The sequence below is a fragment of the Triticum aestivum genome, chromosome 1B (assembly GCF_018294505.1).
Source record: "Triticum aestivum cultivar Chinese Spring chromosome 1B, IWGSC CS RefSeq v2.1, whole genome shotgun sequence".
NCBI lineage: Eukaryota > Viridiplantae > Streptophyta > Magnoliopsida > Poales > Poaceae > Triticum > Triticum aestivum.
In genome coordinates, this window is record NC_057795.1 from 369,608,718 (window position 1) to 369,616,565 (window position 7,848).

Genomic DNA, 7,848 nt, shown 5'->3' on the forward strand with positions numbered 1-7,848 from the left:
TATAAGGTTTATCAAACACACAACAAGAAAACAAGAAAAAGATTTTAAACTAGCATGGATAGTACAATGAAAGAGTATGAGCACCAACGACTAGAATAGTGTGTGAACATGAATGTAAAGTGGGTGGGAAATATGTACTCCCCCAAGCTTAGGCTTTTGGCTTAAGTTGGTCTATGGTCATGGATAGCTTGACTGATATCCGTAGTTGTAACTGGGGTCGTACTGAGATGCAGCAGACATTGCCTCCTCAGCTGCTGCCTGACGGCGGGCTGCTTCCGCCTGCTCTCGTGTTCATTTGCCTCCTCCCTGGTGACAACATATCTTTGTTTTGCCTGATAATCAAAAAGGGTAGGAGCAGGGAGAGTAATATGGATAGCATGACGTCTGTCAAAGATTAGTCGATATTGGAGGAATTGGTCATTCCTTTCAAGGAATTGATGACTAATCATAGCATTATGATCTAAATAAGCAGGGAGCAAATCCGTATCATTTTCATGTATGGGTATCTCAAGATAATTAGCCACACGGGTTGCATAAATTCCTCCGAAAAAGTTTCCAGCTAAAGCATTATGATGCAACCTACGTGCAACAATTGCCCCCAAGTTGTATTGTCTATCACCTGATACAGCACTCTTGAGAACACAAAGATCAGGGACACACATGTGACATGCTTCATCTTTACCATTGATGCATCTACCAATGAAGAGAGCAAAATAATGTATAGAAGGAAAATGAATGCTTCCTAAGGTAGCTTGTGCTATGTCCCTAGATTCTCCCACAGTGATATTAGCAAGAAAATCTTTATATTCAGATTTACTAGGTTCATTAATACTTCCCCACTGCGGGAGTTTGCAAGCAGTAGTAAAATCTTCCAGGTCCATGGTATATGATTTATCATAAATATCAAACAGGACACTCTGAGAATTGCGCGAAGACGTAAATGTAAACCTTCTCACAAATGAATCAGTTAAATACTGGTACTGTGGGCACTTATCTTGCATGAACGCCTCAAGGTCGACATTACGCACATATGCATCAAATTCATCCTTGATACCCGTTGCAACCATAAATGGCTCTGACAGCCATTCACAAGGTCGTACATAAGCTTCCTTTGGTAATTTGTCGTCGAGCTCACGTATTGCAAGCCGGGGTCCTTTCTTCCTAGAAGAACCACCTTGGTACATTTTCCTGAACATATTTCTTTTTCTGCAATATTTCTGATTTTTTTAGTAACTTCAAAATAAAAGTAAATAAAACTGAACAAGATTGATAACAACTACTCCTACAAGTGCTTAGAGCCTATATCATGCATTAAAATAACTTGGGACCTCATATATTTGGCATGCAAGCTCAAGAACAGGGTCACCTATACAGAAAAAAATTGCAATGAATAAAGCACTAGAACAAAAACTAATTGGATCAATGGAGGAGTCACATACCAAGCAACAATCTCCCAACACAGTTTTGTGAATGGGGCTTTGAGCAAGGAGATCGAAAATCACAACAAAATGAGTTGGAAATCGTGCTTGAGCTAGATGATGATTTTTTTGGGAGGAATAAGAAATGTGTGGGTGCAGGAATAAGTGGAGGGGGTCCACCGTGGGCCCACGAGACAGGGGGCGCACCCTATAGGGGGGGGGGGCTCCACCCTCATGGCCAGGTGGTTGACCCCCCCCCCCCTGTAGTGTTCTCACTGCCTAAAATCCTCAAATATTCCATAAAAAATCATACTAAATTTGCAGGGCATTTGGAGCACTTTTATTTTCGGGATATTTTTTATTGCATGGATAATTCAAAAAACAGACAAAATATTTTATTTCTACTTTATTTATTCTAAGTAACAGAAAATAAAAAGAAGGTACAAAAGGTTGTGCCTTCTAGTTTCATCCATCTCATGATCATCAAAATGAATTCACTAACAAGGTTGATCAAGTCTTGTTAACAACTCATTCTGAATCACATAGAACCGGAGAAATTTCGAAGTGACACTAGGTTACCTCAACGGGGATATGAACATCCCCAATAATAAGAATATTATACCTTTTCTTTTCAGTAGGAAGAGGAAATTCAAAACCTCCAAATATAATTGATGGAATTTTCCCAATTGAATTTATGCCGTGAACTTGAGGTTGTTTCCTCAGACAATGTACCGTATGCTCATTTCCATTAACATGAAAGGTGACATTGCCTTTGTTGCAATCAATAACAGCACCTGCAGTATTTAAAAAGGGTCTACCAAGGATGATCGACATACTGTCGTCCTCAGGAATATCAAGAATGACAAAGTCTGTTAAGATAGTAACGTTCGCAACAACAACAGGCACGCCCTAACAAATGCCGACAGGTATAGCAGTTGATTTATCAGCCATTTGCAAGGATATCTCGGTAGGTGTCAACTTACTTAATTCAAGTCTATGGTACAAGGAAAGAGGCATAACACTAACACCGACTCCTAAATCACATAAGGTAGTTTTAACGTAATTTCTTTTTATGGAGCATGGTATAGTGGGCAGTCCGGGATCACCAAGTTTCTTGGGTATTTCATCCTTAAAGGTATAATTAGCGAGCATGGTGGAGATTTCAGCTTTAGGTATTTTCCTTTTATTAGTGATGATATCTTTCATGTATTTAGCATAAGGGTTTGTTTTAAGCATATCAGTTAAGCGCATGCGTAAGAAAATAGGTCTAATCATTTCAGCAAAGCGCTCAAAGTCCTCATCATCCTTTGTCTTGGATGGTTTAGGAGGGAAGGGCATGGGTTTATGAACCCATGGTTCTCTTTCCCTACCATGTTTCCTAGCAACAAAATCTCTCTTATCATAATGTTGGTTTCTTGATTGTGGGTTATCAAGACCAACAATAGGTTCAATTTCTATATCATTGTTATTACTAGGTTGAGCATCTACATGAACATCATTATTAGCATTATCATTAGGGTCATGTTCATCTCCGGATTGGGTTTCAGCATCAGAGATAGAAGTATTATTTGGATTCTCGGGTGTTTCTACATTAGGTTCACTAGAAGCATGCAAAGTACTATCATTTTTCTTTTTCTTCTTCTTAGAAGAACTAGGAGCATCTAGATTATTATTCTGAGAATCTTGTTCAATCCTCTTAGGGTGGCCTTCAGGATACAAAGGTTCCTGAGTCATTTTACCAGTTCTAGTAGCCACTCTAATAGGAAAGTCATGTTTATTATTTAATTCATCTAGCAATTCATTCTGAGCCTTAAGTACTTGTTCAACTTGAGTGGTAACCACAGAAGCATGTTTACTAGTGAGTTTAAGTTCACCCTTAACTCTAGACATATAATCACTCAAGCGTCCAATCATATAAGCATTATTTTTCAATTGTCTACTAACATAATCATTGAAATTTTCTTGTTTATCCATAAAGTCATCAAACTCATCTAAGCATTGGCTATGAAACTTAGTAGACGGAATTTCAACTTTATCATATCTATAGAGAGAGTTTACCTTCACTACCTGTGTCGGGTTATCAAGACGGTGTGTTTCTTCAACAGGCGGTATATTAAGACCATGTATTTCTTCAATAGGAGGTAAATTCTTAACACCTTTAGATTTAATACCTTTTTCTTTCATTGATTTCTTTGCCTCTTGCATATCTTTAGGACTGAGAAATAGAACACCTCTCTTCTTCGGAGTAGGTTTAGGAATAGGCCCAGGAGTTGGCTTAATTGGTTCAGGAATTGCCTTAGGAATTGGCTCAGGAAGAGTCCAATTATTTTCATTTGTCAACATATTATTCAATAACAATTCAGCTTGGTCGACTGTTCTTTCCCTGAAAACACAACCAGCACAACTATCCAAGTGGTCCTTGGAAGCATCAGTTAGTCCATTATAGAAGATATCAAGTATTTAATTTTTCTTAAGAGGATGATCAGGCAAAGCATTAAGTAATTGGAGAATCCTCCCCCAAGCTTGTGGGAGACTCTCTTCTTTGATTTGCACAAAATTATATATTTCCCGCAAGGCAGCTTGTTTCTTATGAGCAGGGAAATATTTAGCAGAGAAGTAATAAATCATATCCTAGGGACTACACACACAACCAGGATCAAGGGAATTAAACCAAGTTTTAGCATCACCTTTTAATGAGAACGGAAATATCTTAAGAATATAATAATAGCAAGACTTCTCATCATTAGTAAACAGGGTGGCTATATCATTTAACTTGGTAAGATGTGCCACAACAGTTTCAGATTCAGTGCCACAGAAAGGATCGGATTCAACTAAAGTAATAATCTCTGGATCAACAGAGAATTCATAATCCTTATCAGTAACAAAGATAGGTGAAGTGGCAAAAGCAGGGTCATGTTTCATTCTAGCATTCAGAGTCTTTTGTTTCAGCTTAGCTAGTAATTTCTTAAGATCTGGTCTATCATTGAAAGCAAGAAAATCTCTAGCAGTTTCTTCATCCATAACACTCAGGAACAACATGCAATTCATAATTAGGGGGGGAACCTTCATCATCGCTTTCATTAATAATTTCATTTTCAATAATTTCATTCTCCCTAGCCCTAGTAAGTTGTTCATCAAGAAATTCACCTAATGGCACAATAGTATCAAGCATAGTAGTAGTTTCATCATAAGTATCATGCATAGCAGAAGTGGCATCATCAATAACATGCGACATATCATAATTCTTAGCAGTAGCAGGTTTAGGTGTCGCAAGCTTACTCATAATAGAAGGAGAATCTAGTGCAGAGCTAGATGGCAGTTCCTTACCTCCCCTCATAGTTGAGGGGTAGATTTTAGTTCTTTGATCTTTCAAGTTCTTCATAGTGTTCAGCAGATATAAATCCCAAGTGACTAAAAGAATAGAGCTATGCTCCCCGGCAACGGCGCCAGAAATTAGTCTTGATAACCCACAAGTGTAGGGGATCGCAACAACTTTTGAGGGTAGAGTATTCAATCCAAATTTACTGATTCGACACAAGGGGAGTCAAAGAATATTCTTAAGTATTAGTAGTTGAGTTGTCAATTCAACCACACCTGGATAACTTAGTATCTGCAGCAAAGTATTTAGTAGCAAAGTAGTATGATAGTAATGGCAACAGTGGCAAAAGTAAAGATAGCGGTATTGTAGTGATTGTAACAGTAGCAACGGTAAAGTAAATAAGCGAAGCACAATATATCAAAAGCTCATAGGCAATGGGTCAGTGATGGATAATTATGTCGGATGCGATTACTCATGTAATAGTTATAACATAGGGTGACATAGAACTAGCTCCAATTCATCAATGTAATGTAGGCATGTATTTCGAATATAGTCACACGTGCTTATGGAAAAGAACTTGCATGACATCTTTTGTCCTACCCTCCCAATGCAGCGGGGTCCTAGTGGAAACTAAGGCATATTAAGGCCTCCTTTTAATAGAGAACCGGACCAAAGCATTAGCACATAGTGAATACATGAAGTCCTCAAACTACGGTCATCACCGAGAAGTATCCCGATTATTATCACTTCGGGGTTGTTAGATCATAACACATAATAGGTGACTATAGACTTGCAAGATAGGATCAAGAACTCACATATATTCATGAAAACATAATAGGTTCAGATCTGAAACCATGGCCTCGGGCCCTAGTTACAAGCATTAAGCATAGCAAAGTCATAGCAACTTCAATCTCAGAACATAGTGGATACTAGGGATCAAACCCTAACAAAACTAACTTGATTACATGGTAAATCTCATCCAACCCATCACCGTCCAGCAAGCCTATGATGGAATTACTCACGCACGGCGGTGAGCATCATGAAATTGGTGATCGAGGATGGTTGATGATGACGACGGCGACGAATCCCCCTCTCCGGAGCCCCGAACGGACTCCAGATCAGCCCTCCCGAGAGGTTTTAGGGCTTGGTGACGGCTGAGGGAGTCCTGTATAACGGGGTATCCGGACAGCCGGACTATATACTTTGGCCGGACTGTTGGACTATGAAGATACAAGATTGAAGACTTCGTCCCGTGTCCGGATGGGACTCTCCTTTGCGTGGAAGGCAAGCTTGGCGATTCGGATGATAGATCTCCTTCTCTGTAACCGACTCTGTGTAACCCTAGCTCCCTCCGGTGTCTATATAGACCGGAGGGTTTAGTCCATAGGACAACAACAATCATAATCATAGGCTAGCTTCTAGGGTTTAGCCTCTACAATCTCGTGGTAGATCAACTCTTGTAATACTCATATCATCAAGATCAATCAAGCAGGAAGTAGGGTATTACCTCCATTGAGAGGGCCTGAACCTGGGTAAACATTGTGTCCCCAGTCTCCTATTACCATTAGCCTTAGACACACAGTTCGGGACCCCCTACCCGAGATCCGCCGGTTTTGACACCGACATTGGTGCTTTCATTGAGAGTTCCACTGTGCTGTCGGAATAAGGCTTGATGGCTTGTCCCGTTGTCAAGGACAACATCACCTCTGGGGGAGCTCTGGCCCTAGGCAAAACCCACCAGCTGGGCGGCTTCGCCATGACCGCCCGATCGGCTTTTGCGCCGACGATGACTTCTCAGGTCATCAAAAACAGCCTCCACCACGATTTGGAGCTCGCCGAACAGATGGATCCAATGGAGCTCTCCTCCCTCAATGAGCTCTTAGATCGCATCTCCGCCCTGGGCGTCGCTACGGACTATGATCAGATCGGGCTTAAACCCGACCAAAGGGAGATTTATTCTCCGCCGGTCACCCATGAGATAGCGGTAGTGGAAGAGCATCATACGAATTCTCCCTCTATTTTGAGGATGAACTATGTCTGGATCTCCGAGCTCTCTAAGCCGGACACCCGCTCGCGGGAGGACATGGCCCAAACCCCGAATTCAGAATCGGGCGGCGGGCCGAAGAAATTGGGCAACATCCCAGAGCCCGAGCTGTTAAGCTCGGAAGCTTCCTTGCCCCTGGGTCTCAGATTGGGTCAGGATTCAGATTCAAAACCACCCACACAACCAGATTTATTCAATCTTTCGCATATCAGACAAGAGCCCCAAGAGACAGTACATCATTACTGGGCCAGATTCCTCCTTGTGATAAACAGGGTCAAGGACTGTCGCGAGGAAGACACACTCTCCCTCTTTTGCAAAAATTGCACGGACAAAGGGATCCTCAACGCTATAAGTCGCCGTGACATAGTACGCTTTGCTGACTTAGCGGCCATAGTGCAGAAATACTGCGCGATGAAAAGCGCTTGGAAAACCCAAACAAACTTCTGGGACAATCCGGCTCTCACTAAACCCTTCGTCCGAACTAAAAGGGCAAACTCTCATAAGTTACCCAATTTAATTACCAAAAAACCAAAGCCCGATACAAGGCGTGGAACCGTATTGGAGGAATGGCTCAATGGGCCATGCAAAATTCACAGCACACCGGATACCATGCCAACTCATTGCCTTAGAGCATGTTGGATACTCCGGCAGGTAGCAAAGAGCGGCGAGGATCTCCTCATAAACCATACAGCAAAGCAACATCCCGCTGGAAATAACAATACGGTATTTACAGTCTTCGAGACTTTCGCCTCAAATAATAGGCGCAAGCGAGCTCAACGCAGTCTCGCCGAAGTTTGCCACGTGGCAACAATAAATCCATGGAACGACACGACTATAACTTAAAATGCCAGTGACGAACCTCAATTCCGAACAGTCCGAGCACCAGTCGCTTTGGTCCTTAGTCCAATCGTGGACGGTTTCCGGCTCACTAAAGTGCTCATGGACGCGGAAGCGGACTAAACCTCATCTATGAGGAAACCCTTAACAAGATGGAAATTGACAAGAGCCGCATTGAGCAAAGCAGCACGACCTTCAGGGGGATCATCCCTAGTCGGGAGGCGCGATGT